The 20,402-nt window shown below is 33.2% G+C and overlaps 1 protein-coding gene across 6 annotated transcripts in view; it reads left to right on the top strand.

Moving 5' to 3' along the window:
• The first annotated feature begins 5,674 nt into the window (after positions 1–5,674).
• LOC147844732 (uncharacterized) overlaps positions 5,675–20,402 on the top strand; it is a 731,371-nt gene continuing 716,643 nt past the window's right edge. For 4 of the 6 annotated variants that reach the window (XR_015483157.2, XR_015483156.2, XR_015483160.2 and 1 more), the window contains exon 1: positions 5,675–5,779. The gene's annotated coding sequence lies outside the window, so the exon portion shown is untranslated. Of the gene's footprint in view, positions 5,788–20,402 lie in introns of all 6 variants that reach the window. The other 2 variants (XR_015483159.2, XR_015483158.2) reach the window with 1 other exon arrangement.

Here is a 20,402-nt window from a genome sequence, read left to right as displayed (position 1 = left end):
GCCTGTGTGCATTTTCATGTGAGTTTGTACGTTGCTTGAATGCAAGAGTGACTTTTTTGTGGGTATATGGCACTGCGAATGTGTTATATCTGACACATGGCTTTCGCTTAGCCACAAGGACACCTCTAGATTTACCCAGAATGCTGCTGGCCGCACACCAACAGGAAGCCTAGAAATAAACAGACATGTTGTGCACACTGTACACAACCTGAAACGCCACACACCACCAACTTGAAATTGAAAATCTGTCAGCATTTCTTGTCACATCAGAAATGTTCTGAAAGTGTCGGCACAGCAAGAAAATGGAATATTCCCCCCCGCCTAAATTGTATTCTGTTTAGTTTATTTCATTTTAATTTTAGTTTAAATGAAGAGGTTAACATTAGGAAGACAGAAATACTTCAAGATTAAGTTTCGGTGAGTTAATAAGTTGTATTACATAAAGCAGAGTTAAATTATTTTACCTCGCATTAAACTGACTTTAAAAATGACAATTTACTTACAGTTACCTTGTTTCAAACTTGCTTGATATTCTGTTTTCCACTGCTGAACAAATGAAGAATATGTTAATAACCAAAAAGTTGATGGTCCCCATTCATTTCCACACTGTAAAACTTAACAGCAAAAAACAATCACTAAATGAAATGAGTTTGTTTATCTTAAATAATTTGTTTTTGTTTACTAATGCTAGAAGGAATACCAAACCATTTGAGTAGCTATATAGTTGTTTGGACTTAATTCGTTAAAGTTAATTAATAGTGATTTGATGACTGAAGTTAAAATATTTAGGTTGCTAATACTGTGTCAATTCCAGTTCTTGGAGGGCCGCAGCCCTGCACAGTTCAGTTCCAACCCTGCTTCAACACACTTACCAGGAGGTTTCAAACAAACCTGAAGAACTCAATTAGCTTGATCAGGTGTTTTAATTAAGGTTAAAGCTAAACTGTGCTGAGCTTTGGCCCTTCAGGAACTGGGTTTGACACCAGTTTGATGATATCAACACAAAGTATATATATGTATATGTGACACAATATATGTTTACAGTTCTCAAAACATTTTTTTTCAATACTTAAATAGTTTGCCGCTATCTGTTTCCCTTAAACAGTTGGAGTTAAGTTAACTTAACGAGTTTTATACAAACATATGTATTTCCAAAAGGAGGTTAATGGGGATCAAGAATGGTTTAGTTACAGTTGTCATTCAAAATAGTTGTTCAGAAGAAAAAATGGTACCACGTTAGAATAATAGTCCATTAGTTAATGTGTTTAATAACAATGATTAACTATGAATAATCTTGTAAAGCATTATTTAATCATAGCTCAACATTTACTGTAATAATTAAATCCAACTAATGTTATTTAACTTAAATAACATTAACGTTAGAGACATGAATAAACACTGTAATAAATATACTACTAATAGTGTGTTCATGTTGGTAAATACATTAACTAATAAACCATTATTTGAGTATTACCAAAAAAATCTTAAGTTTGGAACAAGTAAAGGGTGAGTACATTTCTTTTATTTAATAAATAATCACTTAAAAACATCAAGTTGAATGTCAGCTTTAACTATAAAAATTTTATTTAATCATTGATAACTTATTAAATGAAACAGCACAAAAAATATGTTGTTGTATTTGCTGATAATATCTTTTATACAGTATAAAAACATCTCGAAGTTACAAATTGGATCTGTGATTTTTTTTTAATTCGATCTAAGAGAAAATGAATGTAATATTTTGTCTGAATGAATTTTTGGAATATAATATACTTAACACAATACTGCAGACAAATCAGTGAGAAAATCCAATGAAATCTTTTTTGGGGGGCTTGTACTTAAGACACCTTTCAAAAGAGCCAAGTGCGTAAAAGATGGTTAACAGAAGCATTGCCTTATGGGTTAAAACAGTGTAAAAGGTATCAAAGCAGAAAATTCTCAGCAAATGTAGAGAAAAGTGACAATTAAGGCTGAGGTTGAACGTTTTTGTGGTCGTTTTCAGGCCTGGTCACTAATGGGTAAGTTTTCAATACAATTTATATCTGATGGCATGTTTAGTGGTTACATGTATGAGATCTAAATGAAATACATTTAATATGGCCAATCAGAACAACTTTGATTGCACACAGCATGCTTAAAAATTGAGCAGTCAGCCAAATCCGTTGGCTAAAATCATTAAGAGACAATGCAAGAACACTAAAACCCTTCAGAAGCATGAAAAGGAAATCTCGTTTTTTTTTTTCAAGCTGACTTTGATCAGTGGTTCACTGTGGCTTTGCTGGATCATTGCTTACTGTTCCACTGTAGCAAGCCGTGGTCCTCACTCCATTAGCTTTTATGGGTCGTACGAAAGGACCTGCCTGAAGGGCTTGTGTTTGATTATAAAGCGTTCGCTTTGTAGAAGAACTGTTAACTTGAAGATAACATCTAATTCGAACGATACATATATTTAATAGCGTTCTATCTTTAATAGATTTACGATGTTATGCTAAGCTTGCTAACTTCAAAGAAACATTCATCGTTAACCGAGGCTAATTCTTATTACTCGCAAACATTTCATCATGTTGAGAATTCCAATCCTGTAGGTTATTGCTAAATACCTAAATAAATGTTAAAGATGTGTTCAGTTAGCATTGTGCTGAACTGAACACGTCAGATAGGAACTATCATTCAAAGCTGTGTGGTTTATATGCATGTTAATAACAGAGGGACTAGAGGAGGCACTGAGTATATTTTGTTTTTCAGTTGCTGTTGTGGTTTCGTACATTTGCATGCAGCCTGCGCTAATGACACATTAGCATGCTAAGAAACTTTCTCTGTCAAGTCCTAAAAAAGAGGAACTGACCCCAGACCACATGGAACCCGTGTCCCAAACATGCATGCACACATAGCAGAAATAATTTCCATTTACACTTACATACACTAAAAACAACAAAAGTTACTTATAAATGGCTCGGCCTGCTCTGTGAGTTTAACAACTGAGTTCACAAACTGCTGCTACTACAAATGTGTTGGAGTGTCCTTTGCCCTTTCCTGCCCTTTACTGCTCATTACTGTTGTAATGGCCATAAAAACACACACATGAAAATGCAGATCGAGAGAGAGAAAGAGAGAGGAAGAAGTTAACAGCAACAACTTTTTGTAAAAAATATACTTATAATTACATAATCAATATATCTGCACTCTGACTATACTTATATATATGCAGTCTAGTCTTATATATGTAATAAAATATATTAGAAATAAATATATATAAACAAACATCAGCATAAATATATGGTTGCGCACATATAAAGTCATGCAAACCCATGTTTATATATATTATGACTATATATGTGCGCAACCATATATTTTTGCTGATGTTTGTTCCTGCAAAACTGAGAGTGCAACATTAAATCATCACGTCTTATCAAAAAATAATATCATAACCTCACTTTTGCTGGCTTACACTATGACATTTACCGCATGGTTAGTGCAAAAGATCAAACCCAGCTTGTTCCACAAATTCACATTTGTGGCTAAATTTAAATTGATCTATTTGTGCATTGTCACTCAAAACCAGTCGGTTTAGTTAGCAGGCTAACATTAGAAGCAATAGCTACTGTTTAGGCCTATATGCTAACTTCTAAGGTGATATTTAAGCTGCACTTAATGTAAGTTAAAAAGGCTTGATGGGAATCTTTCTTAAATACGTACTTGCGGGTTTTATTTCGTTTGTCGTAAGCGTCGTCAATTAAACAACATGCGGTTCAGAAAACATTTCCCTTAAGTTTGCATGGTAACTACAGCATCCCTTTAGATAATCATGACTCTGCAGAGCAAGCAAATACACTTTTAGGTTTCTTCAGAGATGGAGTTTTTTGTGGCGACGCTGGTTTGACACTTTTGAGTCACACGATTCTGTGAGCAGCAAATGATGATAGCATGACTTTTGATTAGCCTATGCACACTAAGTTATTGCCTATAGATTTTTTTATGTTTTGTATTATTTTTATCAGTTACTAACATAAATTACACATTATTTAATTAGTTAATCATAGTTTTATTTGTAAATTTACAATTTTATTAGTTTTAAAAATTGTAGTACCCTTTTTTTTGACTGGACTGATTAGCATTTGTTTAACCACAGCTGAACTACAACGATAATGAATAGTTTTTAGATAAAACATAAACTAACACATCAAATATGAACAAATACCAAAAAATTCATTTAAATATGTAACCCATGGCTTGAGTTTGTTCATATTTTACCTAATTTTTGATTCAAAATGACCCAGCATTTTTAAAAAGTGTAGGCAGGGTGTCAAAAATGCATCAGATAAAAGCCAAACGTTCCTTTGCAACCCAATGTGGGACTTTTTGGTCATCTTCCAGTGTTTGGTTACCCACTAAATTTGACTGAAGCTCTTTTTCCTGGTTGGAGGTAAAAAAAAAAAGTTGTATATTTGTAAACATAGTAGTAGCTATGGAAACAAGCACCTGAGAGGTGTCACCTGCAGCTGAAATAACTTTTACTCTGACACGTGTGTTTGAACATCGAAACTGAGAGCTTTTTTTAATGTCAACTCAAACAAGTTTTAACACTATAATCACAATTTCATCACTCAAATAATGCCTGTGCTGGAAAAAACTCATCTCTCATTAGTGTACTATAAAAGGGCATCAATTATGTCGAAACAACAACCTAAAGGGGAACTCCAAAAACTAGCAGGAAAACAGAAATGCTCTGGACCGACACATTGCTTTCATGAGGCTTTACTTCCATTTTTTTTACTTGCCAAACTTGTTATTCGGCATGACTGCTCTGACATAAAGACCCCATGAGTCAAAAAATGTCTCTGTTTTAAAGTATGATACATTTTGAAGTATTTGTTAATGTACATGTTGATAAAATAGGATATTTACATTGTATTTTCAAGACTTAAAATAATAAGTTATACATTTAAAAGGATAGTTTGCTTAAAATCTATTCTCTCATCATTTACTTATCCTTCACTTGTTCAAAAGCCAGTTTTAGTGTTTGGTATTTTGAGGAATGCTGGTTTCTGGTACTTTCGTAGTATAAACAAACAAACAAACCAATACTTTGGAAATCTCTGGGTGCTGGGCTACCAGCATTTTCAAAATGACTCCTTTTGTGTTCAACAGAAGAAAGAAACTCATTAAAGCTACGCGAGGAAAAATAAACGATGAGGTAATTTCCATTTTCTTCACATATAGCTACTATTCTTAATTTTCTTTAAGAATAGTAAGCTTTTTAAGATTTAGCTTTTTCAAACAGGTAAATATATTAGTCTATTCGTTTAAATATACATATAAAAAAAGTATTTTGTTTCGATTTTACATAAATATGTTTGTTACACCGATTACTCAATAGTTTTCCAATATTTTGAATTTTGATATTCATAAATGATATTTAAAATGACAATTTTATACTTACAAACTTTTCGATACTTTTGCACATTCATATTGACGTATAGGCTACGTTGACTTCTAATTTACAAGGTTACGCTACACGTTTTATATTGTTTACACTTTTGCGAAAATGAACCAATAATGGACCATATAAAGGAGCGTTTATGCATTTTGTCCAATCAAATTGTAGGGTAGAGTGAGAGCCCCTCCCCTTCATTTCACCTGTCACTCATTAGCATCAGCAACCAAGCAGCGCGTCGTGTTTTGTTGTCTGTTATGTCTCTCTCAGGCCTCTTCTTTGACAAATTCATCAATGTATGAAAACTGCTCTTCAAATCATTCCTCCATCATCAGGCAATACGAGGTGTGTGAGTAAGTAATGTCTACATTTCAGTAATCATACTGAAGAAGTTTTAAACGGGCTTTAAATAAGTGCTTTAAAGTGGAGTCATATTGACGCTTTGTAGACATGAGTGTCCTGGTTAAGTAAAACAATCAAGTTTGATACATTATTAAACAATGCTATGTATTAATAACCGGAAATTTGATAAATGACATAATGAAAACAAATATAGATTGCCTCATTTTAGAAACCTAAACACAATTAACTTGCACAACACGCACACACACACACACACACACACACACACACACACACACACACACACACACACACACACACACACACACACACACACACACACATTTTTATTTTTACTTTCTCTATAGTTTTTTAGACATTTAAACACAACGACTTACAAATTTGGTCCAACAAACATTCACACCACAATTGATAATAAAACATACAATTTACAAACAGTCCAGAAAAGTGATAATACATTATTACAATAATAAAAAATAAAACAAATTACAAAAAGGAAACAAATAATAATAAAAAAATACAATAATAATAAATAAAAACACCAATCTTCTGTTTTTATCTAAATTAGTTTAATCCTCTTCAATTTAACTATTTCTTGTAGAATTTATGTACGAAACGATAAAAAAAATTTCTAAAACACTAAATAACTGAACTTAATAGACAATATAAAAAGATCAAATTTAAAATATGATCAATTAAAACTTTTAATATATCAGTGATTTAAAAGTAACACAATGGGGATACATTAAACCTCAAAATCACAATACAAAACAGCTAAAATAAATTGTACATATATTTATTTATTTAATATAATAAATTAATGCTTTATATATATATATATATATATATATATATATATATATATATATATATATATATATATATATATATATATAAATATAAATATAAATTTAGGCAATTCAGTCAATACGATTATTATCTTGAAAAGGCATTTTTCGAAAACTCCCAAAAATGACCTGTCGGGTTATATAATTACTCATTTGTCTAAACTTTAGAAGTTCTTAAGAAGTAGTCATTTGAGCAGCTGAATGTCAGCGCTGCAGATTTCCTTCCTGTTCATTGTATTAAAGGGTGGAATTTGCTCTTATAAGACTTGATATGGCTGCAGTGGCTCAGTTTAATGTGACGTGTTGATTAGATCATCTAACTAGGGCCTAACAAGACGTTTCAGCGCTGAAAGCTGTTTTGATAGTCACGTTTATGGGAACGGTTCTTGGCGTAATTCAGCATCACATGACTGAATGAAAATGTTTCAGCGGTTACATGACCACAACATGGGATTCATGTGGGTCTTCAATAACCGCTCTATATTTACCTAAATTAACCACAATCAAACATGAGGTCGAACTCTGACACACGCCTCTGGTCTGTGACCTGTCACCTATTTAATTCTTGCTGTCATACCTGAACAGTTATTTGCTTGAAACCACATATGCGTTTAGACACACCTTAAATGGAGCTAGTCTAACCACACTTATAAAGAGACGTCTGTGCTGACAAAAAATAAACAACTACTGGTCTGTCTGGCCTACTTTCCTTAATAATATTGTATGCATTGTTTTTATAGAAGGCATGTAGAGAATTAGCACCTGGATCTTTTTGTTGGGATGAAAAAATGTGTTAAAAGGTCTCTAAGGTGTTCGTTCACTCACTTATATTTACTCACTTTTTGCAAATTTACTCTGTTCTCCGCTTATTTACTCTTTTACTTACTAAGAGCTCATTGTTTCACTTATTCATACTCACTCATTTATTCATTCATCCATTCACTCCCTCACTTTAATCACTCAACTCCCTCACTCACTATCATCATTCATTAACACATTTACTTAATAAGCACTCATTTTCTCACTCATTTGCTCACTCACTTCTTCATTGAGGCATTCATCATTTACTCAGCATTCATTTACGCTTGCTAATTTAATCACTTGCATCAGTCATTCATTTATTTGCATTCAATTTCTATCTTAATAACTTATTTATTTACTTATTAGTAATTAATGCACTAAATATTAAACACTAGGGCTGAACAATATATCGTTCAAGATCGACATCGCAATGTGATCATTCACAAAAGTCACATCACAATACATATGCAATGTTGAGTTTGTATAATAATTCATCATTTGATTGTTTTTTTGATGCCTGTGATTGTGTAATGACCTTAAAAGCATTTAGGTATAAGAAATTGTACCATTTGTGACTTAAACAACATTTAATTTTATTGAATTTGTTTTTTATATTTAGTGACTGTACATCGAAAAAATTATGTCTGTAAAATTGTTGCAAACAAATGATATTTGTTGAATTTAAACAAACAAATTAAATTTAGTCATGTTCAACTTAATTTCTTTGTTTAAATTCAGCCAAAATAATTTTTTTCAGTGTACTTGAAATACTGTTAGACTTGGAAAACAGCAAAACACTTTTTTTTTCAATTGTATCTTTTTCTTGATAGCATTTATAGATTGTTAGCCATGAAAATACAACACATGCAAATACAGAAATGCACTGCAAATAGCACCATATCGAAAATATGGCACCCTAAAAAGTTTATAGATTGTTTATTAGGTTTTATGGAGATGCACGCCCAATGCAGAATTATCCCAATTGATCTAACATTATAAATTCTTTCCAAACAGATCGTTGGAGCCATTTGTGATATTTATATAACTCTATACTTTATTTGTTGTATGATTGAGTAATTAAGATGAATAATATTATGCTGTATTATTCTGTGTCACGGACCGAGTGGTTTGGTGACATGAATTAGCTTCACCTACATTTCATGACAGTTTACTTGCTTACATAGGGGCACACAGGTGATTGGTGATCAGCTGGAAGGAGTAGCAGGGAAACATTTTTTTTTATCGTGTTTTTTTTGTGGCATTTGTGAGACAAATAAATAAATTTTCAGATATAAATGCTTGGACGCGTCATAAAACATCACTGCTCCTGTTAAAATGGCTCCATATTCACCAAATGATGTCAGAGATGGTTTTATAGATATATTAAGTTATGTGCTGAAATTGTATTCATATCGCAATATGTACCGCAAAATAAAAAAAAAAATCTTTTGTACACACATTAAAATGTTTAACACATTTGTAATGTTTCTTTCATAGAAGTCCATAAAAACTTTGCAATTTTCATTTACCATGATGAAATATTAATATTTGTTTTCTAAACATACACATTAACACATTATTTTAATCTCAAACTAAAATCTTTGCACTTTGTTTTACCATTCTACAAAACAAAAAAAGAGACTTAATTCTCATTCAGAAATTAATTGCATTTTTCTTTTGGCATTTATGCATCATAGTTGATTTATTTTATGTCATGATTTTTTAATTAATTATTGTAAAAAAAATCTTGGGATGCAACAATTTTAGATTTTGGTTGTACAATTATAGTATGAGGAATAGTCACAGTATTACAGTTATCATGATTGTTAAGCATTCTTTCTATTTTAAAATACTACTGGATTAGAAAATCACATCACAGACTTAGTGTATTTATCAATGCTCACTAACCAATTAATACAGCACAAAAAATAATAGAAAACAAACAATATAATCCATTTGTCTTTGGATTTAGAAATAAGTGAAAAATGTTTTTGGCATTTAAACGAGTAATAATTTTACACTGAAAATAAATGACAGATCAATCAATGAGCCAATCAATCAATTAAAAAGTCAATCAATCAATAAATAAAAAAAGAATAAATAAAAAATAGTTTTTGTCCAATGTAAATCTAAACATCATATATATTTTTTTCTTTTGTAGAACAAATGTATAGTCAAAGATTGCTGAACCTTTATTCGAAAGGCAGTATTATGCACACAAGCCTCGTGCGTCCATTGAAAATAACGAACTTGTGCTTTCAAAAGATGTGACATGTGAATGGCCCATAGTTAAAATCAGTCTTTAATCCAGTGTGCGTGCATATTGTGTACAAGCTCGGAACTTTAAACTAGCGCACAGTTGGTATAACTTTTAGTTGCAGCAGTTTTGTTCCATGCAGAAATGTGTTGAGAAGCCTTTGCGATTAATTAACTGTGACGAATTAAAGTGCAGTTATTAGTGAAACTGGTTAATCATTGCATCCCTAATAAAGTCACCGACTAGTTTCTGTGCAACTCTCTCAGGATCTGGGTGGCCTGCTGATTAGATGATATAAAAATCAAATTAAAGCCTATATCTTTCTAGCATTGCACAGTAATCACAATAATCACCGTCACAGCCAGGAAAAAAAAATCATCACAGAAAATTAAAGCTTAACAGTCACTCTGAAAACATTATAAAACATATTACAAATAACCACAATTGACTTCAATTACAAAGCCTGTCAGCTTAATTTCAGATTCTTAGTTTGGCACTTTTGTGTAAGCGTCTTGGCCCGACCCGATGAACTGTTGCCAAGAATTTTAATAAGGCTGAAGCCAAGTCGTACGTGAAAGTACATGCTTCACGTTGATAAAAAGGAGAGTCGTTTAGCTGTTTGTGGTGATGTTGTAATGAGCAGCGTCTGTGAACTTTTTCTTTAAACGTCGGGAACTCTGTCCCTCTGATGCTAAAGTGAGTAGTTATCTGTAGTCTGTGTTTGTTTTCAACACTCTTTTGCCACTTGAGAATGCGCTGTTCGGCATTGTCTTTTCAGCAATCGTAAATCTTTAGCATAATCTCCCGTCAAAACATGGCAGATAACAGATAATCATCTCTCCTTTCGACTGGGGAAGCCTGGGGGGCTGCAGGGTGGCCGGTCGACGATACTACATGCACACTATACAACAAGAGCACAGATACACACGCACAGGCAACAAAAACGTCTATTATATATGTTGAATTATCTTTTTGATAGAGCTATGAGAGGTCATATATATATATATATATATATATTTTTTTTTTTTGCTGTGCATGTGTTATTATTATTAAGGAACATACAGTATGCACCATTACAGATATATGCCTCAAATTGTGCTTCATGTTTCAATTTGGTGTGTTACTTTTTAATTTAATTAATTTTTCAATTAAATTTAAATGATGGGTTTAACATATTTGACATTTTGTAGAATAAACATAGTTTAATATGTTCTGCTTTTGATTAAGAATTTTGACATATATTATCTTAGGGGCCAGAATATCCTAAACAATTTACTCTTTGACCACGAAGGTAGCTGCATAATGACATCCTAACAATTATATATAACAATGCTCAAAGTTATTAAAGGAGAAAGATAATCATATTTAACCCTTATGTACTGTTTAGGATGTTTTCATCCCCTCTGGGGTCATTTTGAGTCGTAATTTGGCCATTACTTCCTCTGTGTTTCAGCTAGTGTAATGATTTTTGGTGACAAATCTTATTTTGACACATATTTTGAAAAAATGCTTTGAATTTTTATGCTTAAAAAAAAACTCAATAATACACTCTGTGCATATTTACTTCCCTTGTGTTATGTTCGGGGTGAAAGCATCCACGTAAAAATGCTTAAGATAAATATTTATATTAATTTAAATTTTTATTTTGCATAATTCAGTCAATCAACCTTAGTCCTGATTAAAAATACTAAACTGTTTTAAAAAATTACAGGATTTTAATGATTTAATAGCCAAATTCATAAATGATGTCGCTGATTTGGTAACCCCCCCTGCCCAAATAACATGTGTGTACATAAATTTTAAATGTAAAAATTAAATGTGAAACAACATTGCATTTTTTTAATTGAGTTGCATTTTTTTCTCCCTAATTTACTGTTGGTGGCTGTTTTTTCTCCATTGACTTCAATTATAACCACATTTTTTTTTATAGCAAAACCATGACACCATATAATCATGCATTTTTGATTGTTGGTGGTTTTCCCTGTTGCGAAGAGGTAAAATTTGTAATGTTTACTGTTGATCATCAGTTGGCATAATTAATTCTTTACATAGAACTAAAAAATTGATGTGTGAGAGTGATCTTTGCGCACTTGATGTGTTACCTTGATGTGTCTGAGAAAATCAAAATATTTATCTCAGCTCTCGGAATTACATGGGTAAATAAAAACAAAGATTGTGTATTTATGCACCATCAAATGTGGTTATAAGTCAATAAGGCAAAAACAGCCACCAACAGTTAATTAGGGAGAAAAAAATCAAATCTAACAATGCATCAAAGCCACTGTTGTTACAAATCGTTCACATGTCTATGACTGTGATTAAAAAAAAAAAAAAAAAAAAAAAAAGTAAAATAGGTACTTTTCTTTATGTGATCTGGCAAAAAATATCCACATAGCAACAATCTAGCAATAGTCACTGAAAGGAATGGAGTTAACCGAAAGGGACCAGCATATAATAAAGAGAAGTGTATATGAATACTTGTTTTAGCAGCTTACAATGTCCTAGAAACTATCAACAGCACATGAACGCCATAGTAATTTAACTACAATGTCCTTAGTCATTGAAAAAAGTTAGCCATATTTAGAAACCCTAATTTTGGATAAAGTTGGATTTTTTTTGACCACTTAGCAACCACTTTCAGCACCTTGCAAAACTGCACAACGCCTTAGTAGCTATCTAACAATGCCCATAGTCACAGTAAATGGGAAGCTAATCATATCTAAAGTCTGAAATCTGATTGAGAGATTGGGATTTACTCTTTTAGACACATAGCAACCACACTGCATAGCAACACCTTAGCAACTATTTAACAATGCCCATAGTCACAGTAAAAGGGAAGCTAAGCTTATCTAAAGTTAAATCTATAGTTCAAAATAAGATTTGAGTCAGGGAACACGTAACTACCATGAACACTCTTGTTACAGCACTAAAACATCATAGAATGATCTAAAAATATTGTGATCAAAAGAAGACGCCTAATCATATGTTTGCACCAGGATATCAAACAAAGTTTGGGATGTACATACTTCACAACCTAGCAAACATTCAGAACAGCCTAGCAACTACATATGACCATGTAACCATCAAATTAAATGATTTGACTTGATGCGTCTTTGTATTGTGTACATAATTTGTTTGGTTGGACATTAAAACTTGTCTCGGTGAAACACAGTGCTAAAAGTTCATCAGTTCATGAGTAGACGACAGAATACGGCATTACGGTAATCAGACACACACTTACACAGAGTTCAGCAGTTCACACTTGGTAAAGCAGAAAGAAGGGGCGTTCAGGTAAATGACAACAGCGACAGATGGAGTGAATGATGAGCGAGAGGGAGACAGAAGAGGAGGAGTTGAAGGGGCTTCTGGGGATTTTAGGGAGGGAGAGAACAAGTTTTTAGTGGAGATGAGGGGTGATTTGAAGGCCAGAGAGGGAAAGGTGTGTGTCCATAAACACAGATCCCATTTCAAACAAACCCCAGCTTCTGAACGGATGAGGAGCCAGAAACAAACACACAAAACAATGATTTTCTTGGTGGTGAATCTGGAATTGATGTGCTTAAATGCATTGTTGTGGTGTGCACTTTACAACAGTACACATGCACACAAACACATACACATATGAAACCACTGTAGAGAATGTGCTGTGCTACAACCTATACTAACAAAAGTTGCAAAAAAAACTACTTTTTAGAGAAATCAAAATTAATTGATTTAGTAAAGTGAAGTCTTGATATATATATGCATTCATTCATTTTCTTGTCGGCTTAGTCCCTTTATAAATCCGGGGTTGCCACAGCGGAATTAACCGGCAACTTATCCAGCAGCGGATGCCCTTCCAGCCACAACCCACCTCTGGGATATATATATATATATATATATATATATATATATATATATATATATATATATATATATATATATATATATATATATATATATATATATATATATATATATATATATATATATATATACATACATACATATATACTTATCCTTATTTTTAACAAATCTATAGTTAAGTGGTGGCACAGAGTTAGATCTTCTTCTTGACTTCTTAAAAAAATCTGCGGGTGCAGCATGACATTACTTTGTTGCAGAGACGCTATTGATTAAATGTTGGCAAAGTAGAATATGGAAGTAGCTTGAAGCGAAAAGGGTGAGTATGTCTGCGGTCTGTAGCCATTATAAAATTGATGACGACAACATTGCCATAGCAAACTGTGAGATAAGTAAACTTGGGATTGCCTGCCGGTTATTTTAAGTTGAGGTGCTATTTGTTTTATGTTAGATTATTTTTATATATATATTTCCTGTTGCACTAAAGTCCAAAAGTGAAGATTTTATGTTATTTATTACTTGGTTGTTCAAGCTACCTCATAGAAGTGCTCTGTTTGTTAAGAGTTGTTGAATGTTAGAAATAAGGAACATCCTGGATCTGTTTCTTCACTCTTCTTTAGTCTTTTTTTTATGCATGTTTGTATTATCGGATTGGGTTTCGGTATTGGTAAATACTCAAAATCAAATTACACTGACTCAGGGGCAAAAAAATCTGATCGGGACATCCCTATAAATAATTCTAATTACTAAAATCAACTGGATTTCCAGTGATCTATTTTTAATTAATGATAAGTCAGTTCATTTACAAGATCTGTCCAACAAACAAAGCATCCAAACAAAACCCGCCATTTTATTTGTATTTATTTTTAACTGGTTCTTTTACATTTAATCATTTAACAAACAAAGCCTCTGATTCATATAAAATGAACAAGAAACTGCACTTATGGATTTATCTGACCAATTATTCATTCTTCTGGACTAAAACATGATTTTGATATTGAGTTAAAATGTCTGTTTATGTAAAATAATATGCACATTTAAAACAGAACCCCTACCATCTCCAAAATTTGTACCTTTTGTGATAATATCATGAAATGGTATTATAAACTGCCCATATTTTTATTTTATTTTTTTCAGTAGTTTTTGGCTTTAACAGTTAATGTCACAGGATAACAGATACCAAAAAACTCTCCCACATAATTTATTCTCAATAAATGTTACCATTTAAACAGTGAAATGTGACAAATGGTTCTTTATGTAGTTGTTTGTGTTTTCAGAGCAGTCATCCTAACGGACACAAGACTCTTAAATGCCAAAGGCACAACTGTCTTGTCAGTGAAAATCACCTTATTTGCATGAACCTGTCAGCGTAGAATAATAAAGGGCTCTCTTCTCTTCTCTTCTCTTCTCTTCTCTTCTCTTCTCTTCTCTTCTCTTCTCTTCTCTTCTCTTCTCTTCTCTTCTCTTCTCTTCTCTTCTCTTCTCTTCTCTTCTCTTCTCTTCTTCTAGAAAGCCCCATTCTTAACAAATTTAAGAAAATAATAACTTGGAATATTTTCCATTTAAGATGTTTGAAGATCAAATAGTGTCACATTGTTTAAACTTTTCTGAGGAATAAATCTACTAATGGCATTCGTAAAGTAGGTTTTGCATATTAGCTTGTGAAATATATATATATATGTTTTTAAATTGAGTTATAGCACTGAGCTACAACTGAGAGCTCCTAAGCTATAGGGAAGAGATATACTATTTTTCCTCTTGATGAGCAGTGAGACAGATGTTGATGTCAAGATTTTTAATTTTGTTGATTTAGCTTTTGGTGGGCAATGCTCACAAAAACGCCTACACACAACACCTGAGAAAAGATTCTTGGCATAGACTGGTCTTGAGTAACCTGTCCTGAATTGTCATCACTATGGCATGCCTTTAATAGGTTCTTACACCATTATTAACAACACACCACTATGCATTTTGTCTTAGCTATTTGTTCAGCACAATTTCCTCATTGTATTTTGTCTAATGTAACTAAATGTCTGAGATTCTTATGTGTCTTGGGTTTTATTTTTGGGTTTTAATTAATAGAAAATCTAAACCTGGACTATTTGCTACACATTTGTTTAAAAGGGGTTATGACTAATTGTTAAAAGTGTTTATTGATGTACCTAATAAAAAGTATAAAAATAATAATTTAACAATGAATCTAGGACAGGGGTGTCCAAACTAGGTTCTGGAGGGCTGGTGTTCTGGAGAGTTTAGCTCCAACCCTAATCAAACACACCTGAACCAGCAAATCAAACTCTTACTAGAAAATTCCAGGCAGGTGTGTTGAAGCAAGTTGAAGGTTAACTTTGCTGGACCTCCAGGACCAAGTTTACAGGACAACCAACTTAATCAATGAACAATTTGGAACCAATTGGAAACCAAATAGCAACCTCATTACAATAATGGCCATTCATTAGAAAAGGAATGTATGTACCTAGTGTTCAGTTTATTCTATCATTGTCCCAAAAGTAACATTGACAAACCAAGATCACTTGCTTTATAATCCACTATGTTATGCAGAAGCAGCATTCATACAGGTATTAATCTTAAATTTGTCATCAAACACCATTCTGGGGTCATAAAAATTGTCTTTGATTATTTAGTGAGACAATCAACAACATTATAACCTTTGAGTTTTTTTCAGAGGCCAACATTTTGCATTGCTGTTATGTGATTCTATCAAGCTGTCACTTGATTGGGACCATAGTCTTGGCTACAATCTGTGTTGTAGAGTCTGCTGTAAAAGCTCTCACTGGGATCATATTGTAGGGTCTGACCAATAACAGTGATAAAAAACCATAAAGCATGCATGGCTCAAATGTCTTCATCAAATTTTTAAACCTTGATAGTATTGTTTGTTTCAAATTTAGATTTGGGTGCCATGGAAGCTCAGAGGGTAGCACCATCAATTAATAGCAAGAAAATCTCGGATTTGAGTCTCATCCAAATCAGGAGTTCTTTTTGTGTGGATATTGCATCATGTCTGTGAATGTTATTCTTTAGCCTGAAACACTGACCAAACTAAATTAATGCAAAATTGTATGAGATTTTATTTCCAATGAGAGAAGTCACATAGAAATAATTGATGTTCATATGGTCATTGCTTGCACCATGTAGGAGGTACTTATGAGCAGACCAAGGTTGCATTTCCATCGTCAGCAAGTTCCGTCATTACAAACATAGTTAGTTTATTTGGCATTTCCCAAATCCATGGATCCAACGAACATTTGCAAACTGCAACACCTTTACAGCTGTAGTTAGAAAGCATAGTTCCTGGTTGTGTTATATTCCCAGTTATCCCCCTATGCCCTATTCCTTTCGACTGTTCCAAAATTTTTACTTGGAACTCTAAAAAATTAAACGGCTATCTCTCTTAGGTGTAGTTTGCTTTTAAAGTATTTTTGCAGTTTTACAGATCTTCATATTGACAATTGCGTTTCTTTCGTGGTCCACTTTGAAAACAATAAATGTCATTTTGGCTCATGATGAAAACTGCAGATAACCTAATATTTAAAAGCAGAATATACGTTATGTCTCCAAAGCTTGTGAGGACAAAAATGTATAGCATACGTGCTTTTAATTTATAGTAGGATATTTATTAAGAAATGTATCACTATATGACATGGACCGACTTGTTGGTTAGAACATTTCTGCAGTGGTTTGAAAGTGTCTTTTTAGTAGACTTTTACAATAAATAAAATATAACCTACTGTAAATTACAACCATCAACAGTTTATATATGAGATTATCATGCTAGCTTGTTAATGTTTTAGAACAGAATATGAAATATTCCCAGGAATATTTGTAAAGGAAACATAGGCCCTTTATGTGCCGTCTACATATATTTCAATTAGTATGGAATTTGCAGAAAAATTATGGGGATTTTTTTTTCTAAAGAAGTTGTTTCTCCACCGTGTATTGCGTCATTATGGACATTTTAAGTTATAACTCGTTTAAGCGAATGACCTGAGACATAGCAACTACGGGATGTTGGGAAACAACATTCTTTTCCCAAACCATGCATCGTACTATGATAGTTCAGCCTTGAGTTATGTTATTGAGTAGCTTATGAGCTCCTGTTCATTTTGAAATGTGTCAAAGTTCATAAGTAGTTGGTTTTGAATTTGTGAAGTTGACGAATCAGGTTGAAGTCACTGAAGAGCAAGCACTGTATAACATGTCATGCATGACAGAATTGTCAGACATAGTTTACACTAGACAATTAAGATTATGCTGTAATTCACTTAAAAATTCTCACACACAGTGTGATTAGGTGTAATTGTTTCCTGAGTGTGAATGGGGAGAAACCTGTATGTTTTGTTGCAAACATTCACAGCTCGTATCAATAGCTATTAGGGTTGTCACGATACTGGAATTCGATACCAATCGATACTAAAATTGAAAAAAATGTCAATTTCCCATGAACATTTGAGCACTGTTAAGCACATTCTTAAACACCACTGATTTGCCATTGTGTTCATGTACTCAACATAAATGATTGGGGTGAGTTTGGTGAACTGATGACCTTCATGGCCAATCACAGTCATTTCTGTTAAGCATGGGAACACAATGTTGTTTCAACGGCGTTTGAGAACGTGCTCAGCAGCACTCAAATGTTACGGAAAGTGGATGTTTTTTTTTTAAATTTCAGTATCGATTGGTACCAAATTCCAATATCATAACAACTCTAATAGCTATTATGAAAGAGAGAGACTCTGAAAGAGTAAAAGCAATATTTTCGTCTGTCAGCTTTTTTTCTTGGCATGGAATTCATGTGATTGCTTCAGAGTATGACAGATCATAAAACTGTGTCATGTAAATCACAGCGTTCCAATGTTTATTAAGTTTTTCAACATAAACTCACTCATTACTTGTGCGGACATACAATTTGATAACCATCCAAACTCTCACTGTGAATGCCTGCCTTACAAACACTAGGTTTAGAATAGGGCTGCTCGATTATGGGAAAAATCATAATCACGATTATTTTGGTCATAATTGTAATTACGATTATTCAAAGCGATTATCAGTTGAAGTCAAAGTTATTCACCCTTCTGTGAATTTTTTCATATGTAAATATTTCCCAAATGATGTTTGACAGAGGAATTTTTCTGGAGAAAGGCTTATTTGTTTTATTTCGGTGAGGATAAAAGCAGGTTTAAATATTTTGAAACCTGTTTTAATAGCTCAATATTATTAGCCCCTTTAAGAAATATATATATTTTTGATTGTCTGCAGACGAAACTACTGTTATGCATTGACTTGCCTATTTACACTACTAAGCCTTTGAATAGGACTTTAAGCTGAATACTAGTATCTTGAAGAATATCCATTAAAATATAATGTACTGTCATCTTTGCAAAGACAAAAGAAATTAGTTATTAAATTTGTTATTTTTAAACTTTGCTTTAAGCAGTTTTACTTTAAAAAAAAAACTTCAGCTACAAAAGTCCTTTAGTCAAGAGCAGTGAGGGATTTTCTCATTTTGTTGTTTGATAATTAATAAAAACAGGCGGCAGCAGGAATATTGCGCACTGTCACTTTAAGAATAGCGCGGCTGTGATATGGTTTCTCTTTCACGTGTCTTTTGATTCTCAACTTGTTTATTACACACTTGAAGGGTAATATGAATATTCACTAAACAGCACGCTCTGACATAAATGTGCATGTATTTTGACCATTAAAACGAATTTACAATTAATTGCACAGCCCTAGTTTAGAACAGAGGTCTTCAATCCTGGGGCCTGCTGTCCTGCAAAGTTTATTTCCATTTTGCTTCATCATACCTGATTGTGTATTCTCCAGTAGCAGGATTGAGGATTGAGTGACTTAATTGGAAGTTGTTAGCTTCAGCATAAATGGGTGCACATATTGTTTACATAATTAAAATAAACTAAAATTTCATCTTGCAGTGTTGCCAACAACTACTGTCTTGACTTGTCAGTCAGCAGATAGTGTCCCATCAAGGCAGTCATGTTCCAATGGTCCGCCTTAAAAATAGTTTGAATAGTTTGAAGAATTGATTACGGAAGTTACTCACATTGGGCTTACCCTTGCCTCCTTAAAACTCTCTCATTCTCACTTCCTCACTCAAAAAGATGGAGTGAGTTTGTCTGGGACATGGACTCTTGGGGATCTCTGCCTGTGTTTGTTTAGTAGGCGGGGAGCTCAGCAGAGACTGTGTGTGTTTTTGTAGTGCTCGACTTTTCCTGAGGTAATGCTGCCCTGATATGACCGCATGGGAGAAAGGGAGTGGGAATGTGACTGAGCAAGAGTGCAAAGTCTGCAGTGTCTCGTCTGGTTCTTTGAGTGTATGTACATCTTTTTGCAGCCGGTCTGCAACAGAGCTGATGTCACAGCTAACAAAAAAGCTTGCTTTCTAGGCTGTCCTTAGAAGGAGTGGGATGAGCCAAGAACTTTGAATTGAATATTTGTCCGAGGTACTTGAGTTGAGGTCAGTAGAAGTGGCTGCGGTCAGGGACTCCTCGCTGGGAGAGGAAATGGAAATGCAGGGAGGCCTCGGGTCAACCACTATAATTCCGCATGCTCTGTGGTTTGATTTCTGGAGGTTTAGGAGATGGGATGGGATATTTAAAGAATGTCAATATTCTGGTTTCAACTAATCTTACTCTTTAATGATTTTATTAACTATTACTTACAGGGGAAAATTCACCCCAAGTTTATATATGTCTTGGGAACAAAAATAAACAAAAAGCAAAATTACTATCAGCCCATATAGGATTTACTATGTCTTTGAATTTATCAATATTTGATAAAAAAATTCTCAAGCACCCCAAAAGAATATTAGTTTTAG

This window comes from Danio rerio, chromosome 4 (assembly GCF_052040795.2).
Source record: "Danio rerio strain M-AB ecotype USA chromosome 4, GRCz13ab, whole genome shotgun sequence".
Lineage (NCBI taxonomy): Eukaryota > Metazoa > Chordata > Actinopteri > Cypriniformes > Danionidae > Danio > Danio rerio.
This window is presented reverse-complemented; position numbering and strand designations above follow the sequence as displayed.